Raw genomic sequence first — 15,550 nt, 5'->3', positions numbered from 1 at the left:
CAACGTTTGCTTTACTTCCTGGATTTTTCCCACATGGAAATTCTGACCAATCAAGAGCAGCTTTCTCACACAAGGCATTTGATCTGGTCTGCTTGTAAATGCTGCCGTGAGAACACGAACCAACTCTAGGCAGACCAAAGCAGACAACTCTAGGTCTGAATGCACCCTTAATCACTGGGCTTATTTGTTTTGGTGAGGATAAAACCTCTCGAACAATGAACACTGAAGAAATTCTAAAATTCAGAACAAATTTAGCTGGTCGCAATCTGCAATCCTGACTGCTTGATGCCTCTAAATCTTACACACTGCTCCTTTAATGCTTTATTTTAAGCTATTAATACCATTGCTGTAATTCTGTTTAACAAGTCACTCACTTTTTAATGTGTAAATATCCCACTGGAAATTTAAAAAAGTATGTGTTGTCCGGTATTAGAAAAACAGATGTCTACACGCTCTTTAATGTTACTGTGGGCTTGTAACTTCAGTGCGGGGCTTGTAACTCGGATAACGGTCATAAATAACTTGTCAGACTTTGTGTTGTTATTAGACTGTTATTATTTTACAGGCTGAGCAGTGCTTGTTGTAACTCAGTCAGATAATAAGACAACAATGTGATGCTTTTATGCCAGTGTTCCATTGTTCTCTTTGTGCGTCAGTGTGTGTGAGGACATGTCAGCTGTATCTGGGACGACACTTTTTGATCACCGGAGCTAAAAATGCCACGTAATTATGACACCACATTCGTGACAACAGACTCTCTGGCAAGGAATCCTTTTTATATTTTAGGATCATAATGAGTTTGTGTTTTGCCTATAGCTCCATCAGGTCTGATGATAATGGCATGCAGGTTTTGCCCATTAAAAACAGATGAAATGAACAAAAAAAAAACAACTTTCACACCCCTTCAGTTTTCCCAGGCTCTTAAACTATAAATATGTGTATAAATATGTTTTAATGGAGAGGGTTTTTTTCACATGTCTACTGTTTTCTTATCACCATTTCTGCCTCACGCATTCGCTGCCATTTAAAAAGTGAGAATTATGTTTATCTGAAATATCTGCAGCCTGTAATTTTAGCCTGATAATCAGACCGAATTGCTATTTAATTTCACACCATCCTTCAGACTGACATGTTCATGTTAGACATGTGCTGTCTGCGACAGGTTGACTTGTTCTCTCTAATCAGATTTTGTTTTCAGTCGACATGGATGCTGCAGCAGCGATTGCTTGGAACATTTTTCTTTTTAAACTTGATGAAAGAAATATTACAAATCAAGAGTCATCATTCCTCGTAGTCGACTTACTGCAGCCCGTGCAGCTGTATCAACCTCAGCTATGCTCGTTAACATTTTTGTGGCATTTTTCGGGCTTTTGGCACACGAGCACAGTGCGTTCCCATTTTTTAATCCAACAAACAAAACTATGATAGACACTGTTGTTTTTACAACTGGGAGAACGGCCATCAGTGAGCACAACAACAGACCTATAATTTGTGGGCTTTAGAAACATGAGCAGAGTTTAGATTTTGTCATGTGTTGGCCATTTTATGAAGTGATTTTACCATCAATATTTTTAGACTCCAGCTAAGCATTATTAAGCATTTCTGCCCAAGCATTTAATCCCTGCCAATGTATTCAGACCATCATGAGTCATAATAACATGTTCTTATTAGTGCATTTTCTTTTTAATATCATTGTGTGTGTCCTTACACTTTGAAAAGAAAAATACTATGTTATTTGATGACGTAGATGTGAGCATTTCTAGTCGGGCTTTTCTTATTATCTTTGGTCAAAAAAGTCTCTTATGATAGTAAAGGTTGCCGCCCCCTGATCTAGTTGGTAGTAGCTAAAGTTAGCTCATGTTAGCTACAAGCAAGATCATCTCTGCATTCATGTCTAGCATTAGTAACATCAGTAATGTAAGGAGGTCTGGAGGATGAGGTTATTTGTAACGATGGTCATATCCACACCGGGCAAAGCTGTGGGGAAAAAAAGCACTTTTTGCAGTTTTCTATTGATCAAATCCAACATGAGTTTCAATTTTCTGATGATATCTGCTGCCTGCAGATTCATCCATCCATCCATTTTTTCTTCTTTTTTTTGCATAGTCATGTTCTTCGATCTCCATTTCAATACTGATGATCCCTGTGTCATCTAGGGGTGTGTCTGCTGTGAGTGTCTCAGGCCTGTCTCTCCCAAGCTGCCTTGATTGCAACTCAGTGCACCTGGGCCCGGTGCACTGAAGCTGATAAAAGCTGTGGTCACTCATTCACTCACCCTCTGCTTCTTCCTACAGGCAACCACTCTGGTCTGGTTTGGTAATGTTTTAGTTTCTTTGCTTTGACGCACTCTCCAACACTTACACATACACACTCTCCCACACCCATCATTCAATGCTCACACATAGTACTGATATCACTGACATTCACACTCCATATGTTATTCTTATTTAGTTATTTGCTAATTTGGTCTAATTTGGTTTGATTTGCTTCCAATAAAATATCTTTCGTTAACCGTTTATCATGGTGTGTCTCTTTTGTTATGGCCACTTGAGCCGGGTCGTAACAAAAGGGGGCTCGTCTATAGAGTTTAGTTTGTTAAACGTTTGTTTTTTGTGCCTAGGCAGAGGTGGGCACATGGTGTGTTGGTGCAGCTAATTAGCTGATTTGATGCAGCTGTGTGTTGGTTTTGAGCTGCATGTTTGTCTCCAGAGCTGTTTTGGCTTTTGTTTGCTCTGGTTTTGGGAGATGCATCATGTGCTTTGTTTTGCAGGAAGCATTGGTGTCTGTCCTGGTGTCGGAGTGTTGACTGCCATTCAGTAAGTGAGTGATGCTGTCTTGATACACAGTGCAGAGGTTTCCCTGGTAGGTTTAGTGGCGTTCCCCTTTGGGTTTCGTCTGTTTGTTTTTTTCATAGTGTTGTGGTGTCGTGGTTAGTGTCAGCGACAGCTGTCTCGGGGGCACATCCGCGTGACTTTGGGGGGTTGCCTGCATGCAGGTCACTCTACAGGTCCGTTGGGCTTCAGTGCGTAAGTACCCACCACAATCCGCATGAAGACTAGGGGTGAGTATAGATAAGTTTTAGGTTAGGCAGTTAGGGGGAAAATTCTCTGGCAGGTGATGAAGTTTGCCCCACTGTGTGTCCGTCAGTTAACTCTTTACTTTCTGATTGGTAGGTTGTGAATTATGGCTTCCTTAGCTGGCTTTTTTGATGTGCCTACGGAAATATTTTTGCAGGGCTGTACGAAGGAGCAGTTACTGAACATAGCTGAACATTATGGAGTGGTGGTTGCAGAGTCAAAAAGGAAGGATGACATTAAAGAGACAGTGTTGTCATATCTGTTTGATCAGGGCATACTGCAGAAGAGTGAGCTTGGTGCAGCTGAGGCGGAGTCAGTAGCTGCACAGGGGTCTGTACCGGCAGGTGTGCAGGCAGGTTTGTCTTTTGAGCAACAGAAAGAGTTATTGGCCATGCAACTTCAGCAGGAGCAGTTAAGGTTGGAGAATAGGGAGAAGGAGAGGAAGTTTGAGTTAGAGAAGCAGCTTGAGTTGGAGAGGTTGCGGCAAGGCACTGAGAATGAAGATAGAGTTGGAGCAGACCAGGTTGCAGCTTATCAGGGAGGGCAAGCTTTCTTCAGGGGTGTCTGGATTAGAGGGATCTGGACCCTTGGCTTCTGCGCCGAATGGTACTGATGTCATGGCTAACATGCGTTTGGTGCCGAAGTTTAATGAGCAAGACCCTGATACTTTTTTTACTCTCTTTGAACGTGTTGCGGATACAAAGAATTGGCCAGATTCAGACAGGGTGCTGATGCTTCAGTGTGTCCTTACTGGGAGAGCTCAGGAAGCTTATTCAGCCATTTGTGCACAGGATGATTTGGATTATGAAATCGTGAAGTCTGCTGTGTTAAAAGCATATGAGCTGGTCCCAGAAGCCTACCGCCAGAAGTTTCGAAACTGGGTGAAAGGCGATAAACAAATGAATGTTGAGTTTGTCGATTTTGTACTAACACATAAAGGCAGTTTTACAGACGGGCACCCTGTAGAGGGTCGGAAAGATGCAGATGACAGCAGTGTTAACTCCCATGGTCGTGCTAATTTTCCAGTGTCTGGTCCCTCACGTAAGTCCGCATCGACGGGGCAACTTGATGGGGCCAGGGTCTGTCACTACTGCCAGGGGGAGGGTCATTGGAAGGATCGGTGTCCACTGTTGAAGTCTAAGTTAAAGTACCATGCTCCAGCTATGCTTTGTTCTACAGTTTCAGTTAACAAGCCAGTGTGTGTGGAACCGAGTGTAGGCTCAGTTGCAGTGTCAGATAAGGTATCAGTTGGTATGGATTCAGTTACTGGGTCTGGTTTTGAGCCCTTTATTGCTGACGCTGTTGTGTCATTGGTTGGTAGTGATATGCGTGTTCCAATCAAGCTACTGCGTGACACAGGTGCTAGGCACTCTTATTTTGGAGTCGGTGTTGCCTTTTTCACCTGAATCAGAGACATGGGACTTTGTATTGATGAAGGGGATGGAGATAGGCTTGATTCTGGTGCCACGTCATACATTGGTGCTGGATTGCGAGCTGGTGCAGGGCACTTTTCCTGTTGGCGTGCGCCCCGCGTTGCCACTTGATGGTATGGTTATGATTTTGGGCAACGACCTAGCTGGTGGTGCCGTGTGGGCCAATGTGCCGCCACCTGTGGTGGTGTCCAAGCCATTATCGTCTGGGGTGCTGGATGAGGGTGGTCTTGGATTTCCTGAGGTTTTTCCAGCCTGCGCCGTGACGCGTGCACAGAGCCGTAAACTGTCTGCTCCTGACCCGCCTGTCCCGGTGTGTAGTAAAGTTGTGGTGCCTGATATGGTGTTGCTGCCTGACCTTCCTCTGTCTGCTTCAAAGGAGGATTGGGTTAAGGGTCAGAAGTCTGATTCATCTTTGTCTGCCTTGTGGGATGAGGTGTTGCCAGCTGGCAAAATTAGGGATGTAGCCCAGGGTTACTTCGTTCAGGAAGACCTGCTGGTGTGTAAGTGGGTGCCCTGTGATGGCGACTTGGTTGGTAAGGCAATTTTTCAGGTGGTGGTGCCAAGTGCCTTTCGTGATTTGGTGTTACAAACAGCGCATGATAGTTGCGGACATCTGGGGATAAAGAAAACTTATGACCGTGTCCTGCGCTATTTCTTTTGGCCTCGATTAAAGCGTGATGTCTCCAAATATGTTAAATCATGCCACATATGCCAGCTCACTGGTAAACCGAGCCAGGTTGTTAAGCCTGTGCCCCTCAGTCCTATCCCAGCGGTTAGCCAACCTTTTGAGCATTTGATTATAGACTGTGTAGGGCCACTGCCTCCATCTAGGTCAGGCTGTGTGTATATGCTAACTGTTATGTGCCAGACTACAAGATATCCTGCAGCATTTCCCCTGCGCTCTATTTCAGTGAAGTCCATAGTCCGGGCTCTGACCCAATTCATCTCCACTTTTGGTATTCCACATGTTATTCAAAGTGACCAGGGTGCTAACTTTACCTCCCATATTTTCAAGCAGATCCTGCAGCAGCTGGGGGTGAAGCATAATCTGGCATCAGCATACCACGCACAGAGCCAGGGGGCACTGGAACGATTCCATCAGACGCTGAAGTCCATGTTGCGTGCATATGGTATGGAGATGGGGAGGGACTGGGAGGAGGGACTGCCATGGCTCATGTTAGCGGCCAGGGAAGTCGTGCAGGAGAGCACGGGTTTTAGCCCCAACGACTTAGTATTTGAACATACTGTTCGTGGTCCATTAGCCATACTGCAGGACGGGTTGGTGAATAGTGAGCCACCTAAAAACTTGGTTGATTATGTCAATGGGTTTCGTCACCGCCTGTATATGGCTGTGGAGGTGGCGAGGAAAAATTTGGAGGGTGCTCAGGCTAATATGAAGAAATTATATGACCGTCGTACGTAGCACCGTGAGTTTAACCCAGGGGATCAGGTTTTAGCTCTCATGCCACTTCAGATCTCACCATTTCAGGCAAAGTTTGCTGGCCCCTATACTGTAGAGAGGTGAGTGTCAGACCAAAATTACTTGATTGCTACTCCCAATCGGAGAAAGTCATCCCAACTATGTCATGCCAACTTGCTTAAACCCTACTATGCTCGTGATCCCTTAGCTCAGGGAGGGAATGTTAGTCCCACATTGATGGTTGATTCTGTGCTTCCAGATCCTGATGTCCCAGAGGCAGGGTTGGAAGGTGAAAGGGATGCTAAAGCACCAGATGACTCTGATGTGTGGTAGGCTGAAGAATTCTGAGTCACTGGGTCATTTGGATAGATTGTTGGGTCATTTAACTGTTTCACAAAGAGCTGAGTTGTCTGAGTTGATAAGGAGGTGCTTGGTTTTGTTTGGTGATGTACCATCACGGACAAACGTCATTGAACATGACGTTGATGTTGGCGACACTCCTCCAATTAAACAGCGATTTTATCGTTGTCCAGCAGACAAGCGTAAGGTAATGGAGTCAGAGGTAAAGTACATGCTTGACAATCAGATTGCAGTTCCATCATCCTCCAGTTGGGCGTCGCCTAGTCTGCTCGTCAGTAAATCTGACGGGTCTCCACGGTTTTGCAATGACTACCGTAAGGTTAATAAGGTCACCAAGGTGGACTCCTATCCGTTGCCACGGATGGAGGATTGCATAGATTTGGTGGGCTCAGCTAAATTCGTCAGTAAGTTCGACTTATTAAAGGGGTACTGGCAGGTTCCTTGACGGCACACGCACAGGAAATTTCAGCATTTGTGACACCCTTTGGTCTGTATGAGTATACTGTGATGAGCTTTGGTCTTCGCAATGCACCAGCAACGTTTCAGCGCCTGATGAACCTGGTGGTGGCAGGTCTTGATGGTTGTGCTGTTTATCTTGATGACATTGTTGTGTTCAGTGACACATGGGATGACCATATAAAGTGCATTGGTGCTCTGTTTGGTCGCTTGGCTGAGGCGCAGCTCACGGTCAACTTGGCTAAGTGAGTTTGCCAGGGCGACCGTGACGTACCTCGGCTGGGTGGTCGGACAAGGGCAAGTTCGTCCGGTGGACGCAAAAGTTCAGGCTGTCATGCAGTATCCCGTGCCCGTCACTAAAAAGGAACTCATGCGGTTCCTAGGTCTGGTAGGTTACTACCGGGCCTTCTGCAAAAACTTTTCGACTGTGGTCGCGCCTTTGACAGATTTGCTGAAGGGGAATACTAAGTATGTGTGGTCTTCTCAGTGTCAGATGGCGTTTGATAATGTAAAAACTCTGTTGTGCTCTGCTCCGGTTCTTGCTGCGCCGCGCCTAGACAAGCCATTCAAACTGGAGGTTGACGCCAGTCATGTTGGGGCAGGTGCAGTTCTGCTGCAGGAATGGGAGGGGGTTGATAGGCCAGTTTGCTACTTTTCAAAGAAGTTCAATGTGCACCAGCTGAACTATTCAACAATCGAGAAAGAAGCATTGGCCTTGATTTGGGCACTCCAACATTTTGAGGTGTACTTTGGTTCTGGAGGTAGCCCAGTGGTGGTCTATACTGACCACAACCCCCTCACATTTCTTTGTTCACTAAAGTGTCCGAACCGGTGGTTGATTAGGTGGACCTTATTCCTTCAGTTGTATGGGTTGGACATCAGGCATATTAAGGGCAAGGATAATGTTGTGGCGGATGCCCTTTCACGTGCTCCGATGGAGTAGTGTTGTCTTTGACCCGCATCTTGACTGCTAGTGTGCAGCCTTGTTGTTGTTTTTTTTGTGTACCTGTTAGCAGTTAGCACCTGTTAGCATTGGTAACTGTCTTGTGGAACTTCGGGGATCCCTCCTGGGCCCCCGTCTTAAGGGGGAGGGTGTGATGATCCCTGTGTCATCTAGGGGGTGTGTCTGCTGTGAGTGTCTCAGGCCTGTCTCTCCCAAGCTGCCTTGATTGCAACTCAGTGCACCTGGGCCCGGTGCACTGAAGCTGATAAAAGCTGTGGTCACTCATTCACTCACCCTCTGCTTCTTCCTACAGGCAACCACTCTGGTCTGGTTTGGTAATGTTTTAGTTTCTTTGCTTTGACGCACTCTCCAACACTTACACATACACACTCTCCCACACCCATCATTCAATGCTCACACATAGTACTGATATCACTGACATTCACACTCCATATGTTATTCTTATTTAGTTATTTGCTAATTTGGTCTAATTTGGTTTGATTTACTTCCAATAAAATATCTTTCGTTAACCGTTCATCATGGTGTGTCTCTCTTTTGTTATGGCCACTTGAGCCGGGTCGTAACAGTCATGTTCCTCTATCTCCATTTCACGCAGTAGAGTTTATATGGACTTATCACTTCCTGTCCTCCATCTGAAATTTCTGCATCAGTATAGTCGTGTTTCTTCTTTCTATTTTTCATCTTCCTTTGTTTTACTATGTAGTATTTACTTTACATTGTTTGACTTTCAGTATAAATTAGATAAATGCAAAAATATTGACTATATTTGTTCAGAATATCAACTGTTGCTGGAATCACTTCCACAGCCTGATGACCTTGGATATGGATCAACAGTTTCAGGGCCGGCATTTGTCATAGGCAGTATAGGCAAATGCTAAGGGCGCAGTCATCCATAGGGGGCGCCACAAATGGGGGAAGAAAAAAAAATCAAAATGTTTCTTTTACTATAGTTATAAATACTATTACTACTATTTTGAAATATTACACGAGGCCACAACTACATACCAAAGCCTACTAAATAATAGAGAGGCCTTTTTATCTGGGGGAGTTATCTGACGACACATGAACCCCGAAACGCGTTATTGTTATGTCAAAAAGACAATAGCTCTCTGGGGCCCTCTCAACTCTCACTACACTACTGAGAGGGTTGTGGGGGCTGGAGCCTATCCCAGCTGACATTGGACGAGAGGTGGGGTACACCCTGGACAGGTCACCAGACTATCACAGGGCTGACACATTAGCCCTTTTTAGATAGGAATTGTGCAAATTTGCAGGAAAGCCCAATCAGTCTTCTTTCAGCATTGGCAGTATAAAAACAAAATTGGGGAGTGCAGCAAATGCCTCCTGCCTACTTTTGTTTATACATAATGCGCCTTTTTCGGGGCAATGGGGGGGGGCAAAGTTCACGTCCATATCATCTGACAGTTAATGGCCTCTTCGTTTGCGAGGACAAGGAGGGCGCGCAATTCCATCTTTACAGTGTCTGTCAGGTCTGCGTTTCCCTTTTGCTACTAGCTGCTCGCTAATTCCTGCTATCAGCTGTTTCCTGTTTATCCACCGCCAGTGGCTCGCACGTGCGGCGTCATCAACAGCTCCTCCCACAAGTCATCAACAGCCCCTCCTGTTGTGGAAGGCCGCCTTGGTCTGTTTAAACTAAAAGGGTTCCGCCAATACAACTACCCTACGAGGCGGAAAATTGGGCACCTCGAATCAACTTGGCAATCCGCCTCTGTGTGTCTAAATGCTCGCAGCTTGCCGGCAAAACGGCCCAACATTTACGGAAAATCTGGCAGTGTAAAAGGAGCTACAGAGACAGACAACCATTCACACTCACATTCACACCTACAGGCAATTTAGAGTCACCAATTAACCAGCATGTCTTTGGACTGTGGGAGGAAGCCGGAGTACCTGGAGAAAACCCATGCTGACATGGGGAGAATGTGCAAATTCGACACCCACCCTGGGTTCAAATCAGGAACCCTCTTGCTGTGAGGTGACAGTGCTAACCACTACAGCTGTGTTCAAGCTCAATACAGTAAAAATGCATATTGGGTGAAGGTAAATTATAATGTTCTCATGATGTGTTCAGTGTAATCCTGTAAAATGTAGCTCGCCCAGGACACCAAATGTGCCAGGGTCGGCACTGGATAGTATTTTTATACAGTATGTTGTTTTGTTTCCAGGTACATTTTCTATTTACTGATCGTTGGTTATTGAATTTCTAAAATGGCTGAGAAACACTCTATGTCAGTATTTTTTCATCATTATTGTGTTCATTGTCCTGAATCACGCTTCAGTTAAGGTTCAGTTGATTTCACTATCAGTCAGGTCATCAACTGGAGCCAAAGGCTGAGATTTTCTCCTCTCTGACTCACACTCAGTCGTAATCTACATTCCAGCGCGCGCTTGGTTGGACATCCAGCTGTTCACAGCATTTTCCCTGCTGACGGCAAAGGAGTCAGGCAGTGTTTTTCTGCTGATAGCTCTCCTGAACAGCAGATAGAGGAGAGGCTCCGCATCCCACTTACAGATGTTTGTGATCAGCGCTCCAGTGAGATTAAATGGAAGTGAGATGGTGGCCAGAGATTCTGTATTGGTTTTGGAGGGCGAGCAGACGCTACAGTGGAAAGAAGCTCCCTCCATCTGGCTGGATGTCCAGCTTTCATGCGTCGGGGAGTTTGGGGTAGATGTGCTACAAACGAGGGATGGATGAATAAGCTTTAGGGTTCATGGAAAAGTTCACAGACTGAACAACTGAGTTTAATATGTACCGTATGAGTTATGGTGTTGTGGTGGATTGGGGTCCCTCCAAAAAGTCAGAGTTAAGGCGCTCAGACCTGTGCTTGTCAGTGATGTTATTTCCTGGATGGAAGAAAGCCATCTGGGCTTTAAGATGTCAGACGTCATGGATGTATTTATGGGGTGTGCGTGCATCAATGTCAGTGACTTTTTTTTATCTAAAAGGTAAAGTATGGGCTGTTGTTTGTCTGCCACGTGTACGCCTTTTAATAAAACCTCTAAATGTAGTTACCACAACAAATTGCATCTCTGTCAGATTTATTTCAGTAGAAACAGATTAATGGCTGCAGACAAATGTATCCATCATGGTTATGTCGGCCAGTTGAAGATTTGCTTTGTTCTGTTCGTCCTGAGTCAGTGTGGTGCACAATGTTTACGACCGACTTACAGAGCAAAGACGAAGAAGTCTTGTCCAAAAGAGGGAGAAAACAGATTTTCGCTTGGCTTATATTGTTCTGAAAATACAAACAAGATTGATGTCAGTCTCTGAACGATGTTGCTAACAGTGTGGAATGTTCAGCTGTGCCGAAAACAAATTCCACAGACCGGGATCATTGAAGGATATGGCTGCTAATATTCTAAAGTTATGTTACTGTCAACGGATCCCCTGAAAAGACCAAAACAAGCGACACATTTCTCTCACTAACAAGTATTGTTTGTAGCCAAAGAATAAATATCTTCAACGTGTTCTCATCCAAAGTCGTCACGTAGCGTTGCTTTGTCAGTGGACTTTCATGTCTACCTATTTCATACTATGAATCATCCTGCGTCTGCTGTTGACGTTCCTGGACGCCGCTACCAATGCCAGGATATCACTGGTGTACGTTACGTTTAGGCAACAAAAGCATGTGGTTAGGTTTAGAAAAACACAGGCCCCTGGGTGAAAGTCCAGGGTTTGTTGGACTCATCCACCACCCCTCCTGCCAACCCTATAGGGGCTTTCCAGCTCCTTGAGTTACTTAAGCCCCGTACAGTTCAGTTCAGTGCGCTTTTTTTCCCGTTTCCACTGTGGAAAGTTGTGGATGGTACCAATAGAACCGTTCCGTACCGTCCCCATGTTTGGTTCCCCCTCTGTTGGGGTACCTAGCACACAGATCTGGTACTAAAAGGTGGAGCTGTGAACACTGCAGTCTGATTGGTCAGTAGAGGACGGTCACTCTGCTCAGGGCTGAGTTGTGTCTTTTTTTGAGGCTCATGTAACCACTGTTCATACTGTGGAGAGTTTTATTAGTAAACTGTAACTATAAAATGAAAGGATGTTTTGCTGCCTCTCAAAGCCGCTGGAGTTGCAGAAAAAACAATTTCATTCACTGGGCCGACTGCCAGCGACTTTTAAGGTGGAACGTTTACTTATAATGGTACTCAATAGGCCCGTTTCCACTGAAGAAGTTCCTGGTACTATTTGGAGGGCAGGAACTACTACAGGAATGTCCTCTCATTCGGCCCTCTCAACTGCCGTGTCTCCACTGAGTGGAGTACGAGGAAGTTTCCTGTAAAGTTACGGGCTGCCTCTGGATGTGACGTAATCATTGCGCGACCATTTTGACCGGGACGCCATTAGCTGATGTCTGTAATAACTCACTAAATGGCCCGTGAAAAAAATATTTTTTTCCAGCGGATGTCTTAGTTACAACATGATTGAGCTAACTGGAGTAGTTTCATGTCGTATCCGACAACGGGAGGCTTTTAACAGATGACGTCCTGATGTTAGCTTTGCTGCTGCTGTTAGCCGATGCTTTCTAGACATCGTGATTTCCCAAAACTGAATAAATACCACACATATCAACACAAAACTGCTTTGCTAGCTCAATCATGTTGTAACTAAGATATCCGCTGGAAAGAATATTTTTTTCACGGGCCATTTAGTGAGTTTTTTTTATATGGCGGCGAAAGCTATATGAACGAGCTAACCCTCGTCTGCTGAGTTTTAAAAATGCCGGCTATTTTGTTGCTTTCTGTTGACGTCACATCCCTCCTTGAGTGTCATTAGTCATACTTCTACTGTTATTATACACATATGACTATTGTCACACAAGTATACTGTCAGATATTAATACATACTTTCAACATATTGTACCACAGTAGCCAGAACTATAATATTATTACTTTCATTAATGTTGTTGTAAGCTACTGTTATTACCTGCATCTCTCTCTCTCTCTCTCTCTCTCTCTCTCTCTCTCTCTCTCTCTCTGTCTCATTGTGTCATATGGATTACTGTTAATTTATTATGCTGATCTGTTCTGTACGACATCTATTGCACGTCTGTCCGTCCTGGAAGAAGGATCCCTCCTCAGTTGCTCTTCCTGAGGTTTCTACCGTTTTTTTTTCCCCGTTAAAGGGGTTTTTTTTGGGGAGTTTTTCCTTATCCGCTGTGAGGGTCTTAAGGACAGAGGGATGTCGTATGCTGTAAAGCCCTGTGAGGCAAATTGTGATTTGTGATATTGGGCTTTATAAATAAAATTGAATTGAAATTGAAATTGAATTGAGTATATTCAATCAGCACCAAGTAAACCCCAAGCCCCAGCCAGGAGTCTTTCGGGGCAGTTCTGAGTACCTACCCCGAGGCAGCGACTTGTTTAGCCCCCGTAAAAGTTTGGGGGTGGTTCCTGCGGTGGAGACACGCACCAACGGCCCCGGCCCCGTAAAATTACCCCGAAGTTCCTGCGGTGGAAACGGGCCTAATGCATGAGTTGACGACGTGAATCCATAAACACACCTTAAATTTCACTGTGACAACTCTGACCATTACTTTGGTTTTTATATGTTACACACTTTTAGTAATGGATGGATCTTCAAGCGTTTATATATATTGATTCTGACCGGGTTATGTGAACTGCATATATTCTAATCCTCACTTGGAGAAAAAAACAAAACAATGTTGCTGAGCATCAGTGTCGACGCCGAAATCACTGACAAAGTATTAATAGTAGTATTTAGTATAGTATTTGACAACGGGAACAGGCTGAAATCTTCTTCCTCTGCGCCAGAGAACTCCATTGTTGTCCAAAAACTATTAAAAGCACATCAGTGAGACACACTGTTGCACTGGGTGACATGTTTCTTCATCACCATGAGCACACACTGTAGTTAATTTAGACTCAGTCCCACATACACCATCCTGCTGCCCCAAATACTCACGAAAGCACCTGTGGAGGTGGTTGTGGTTAGTGATCAGCTGCAGGGGAGAGGTGTGGGGGGATGGCTCATGAGAGTAGTACCAGGTGAATTGATTGACACAGCTGCTGTTGGTTTGCTCTCATTACATCTCTCCCTTTGTCATGCAGTAGTGTGCTGGCCCTCGAAGGACTGACCAAGACCAAGGAGAAGGACACTGCCTCAATAAAAGTACTGCATTTAGACAGAGTGGTGAATCTGTGTGTCTGTGCTGGGGGACTCACAGATCCACAGCCGCTGTGTCAGTCAACCCACCTGGTACTACTAACCACACCCACCTCCACAGCACCAGTTGTGTATTCATCCACAGCTGAAAATAGTCCCCAACAAATGCACTATTTACACCTGTTTGGATGACATTTCCTAAAAACCACAGTGCCCAGCTAATTAAGGAAATGACTTATGACATCTGAAAATATGTAAAATAACAAATATAATATGTCACATCACTTTTGGACACATCTGCTCTGCCTGCTCACTCTAGTTATATACAATATGGTGCTGGAAATAATTTAATAGAATCAAGCAGGAATATTTACATCAGTATTACTGTAGATTAGCCTCTGTGTTAAGAACACACACACAGCGCTACAAACAAGGAGAGTGAACATCCCTCAGTATATATAGTACATAATACTAGACATACCTACTGTGGGGTCACTCATTGGTTTGTGGACTGCTGTTTTGAAGCCTTGAGTTTGGCATTTTGGCTGTCACCATCTTGGCTTTTTGGCACCAGAGGTGACCTTGGGAGGGGCAGATCTGACTCACAGCCTGCAGCAACGCCTCGCAGACAGCCTGTCACTTAAAACGGGATTTATACTTATGTGTCGAATCTGCGCTGTACCTATGGCGTAAGCTCTGCCCAGACACCTCCCCAGAAATGTCACTACACATCGTAGTGATGCAAACTCTGTCTATTTCTGTCAGCTGAAACCATTTCCCTCAGTGGAAATGAAGCTTTTATTTACTTTAATTTCACAGATGAGAAACAATAAATTGTGAAGACAATAAAGCCTCCACAAAAATAGCATTTTAAGTTTTGTGTGTGATTTATCCTGGCTTCATATGAGTAAATCTCTGTTATTTGCTCTGCTAATTTATACAATGTAAAATGCCATAGGCTTGTGCTAATAACGTTAGCATGTTGTATTTGTTTGGAAAATGTGTTTAGTATAAAACAGTTGTTTTGTCGGTGAACCTTGTGAGTTGTAATGGAGCCAAATTTTCTAATGTTACCTTTGTTAAATGTTGCTGTTGTTCCTGGCTTCATATGAGTAGAGGAAATGTTTGCTAGCCACTAGGCTAATTTATACAATGTAAAATGCCATAGGCTTGTGCTAATAATGTTAGCATGTTGTATTTGGGGGGAAAATGTGTCCAGATAAAGACAAGTGCTTGTCTGTGAATGCTGCGAGTTATAGTGAAGCTGATTTGTGTACTTGTGTTTGAAACTGTCTCTATTAAGCCATGTTTAATGTGTGTTTGATGTGTGTTTTGGAACAACTAAACTTTACAGCACTTAACAGAAACCCCACCACCAACTAATGTTTTGGAGGTGTAACTGCAGAGTGACAGACACACCACCACACAAGTGTAAATGCTCACACTGGTGTAGGCCACGTGCATAGGCTAGGCTGTAGGGTCTGCATAGAGCTAATGCACAAGTATAAATCCCACGTAAGTATGCTTAACTTTGAGCCTTTATAAAATGTTAATGAGTGAATAATAATAAAATTCACCCCCTGTACAGCTGTCATGAATGTTGAAACTAGCTATTGAGACCAAACTGTGTTTGGTACCAGGAAAGTGAACATCCTGCAGTTCATAAGAGATAAATATCTTTATGCAGTATATTTTGGTATT

This window comes from Epinephelus lanceolatus, chromosome 10, assembly GCF_041903045.1.
Source record: "Epinephelus lanceolatus isolate andai-2023 chromosome 10, ASM4190304v1, whole genome shotgun sequence".
Lineage (NCBI taxonomy): Eukaryota > Metazoa > Chordata > Actinopteri > Perciformes > Serranidae > Epinephelus > Epinephelus lanceolatus.
This window is presented reverse-complemented; position numbering follows the sequence as displayed.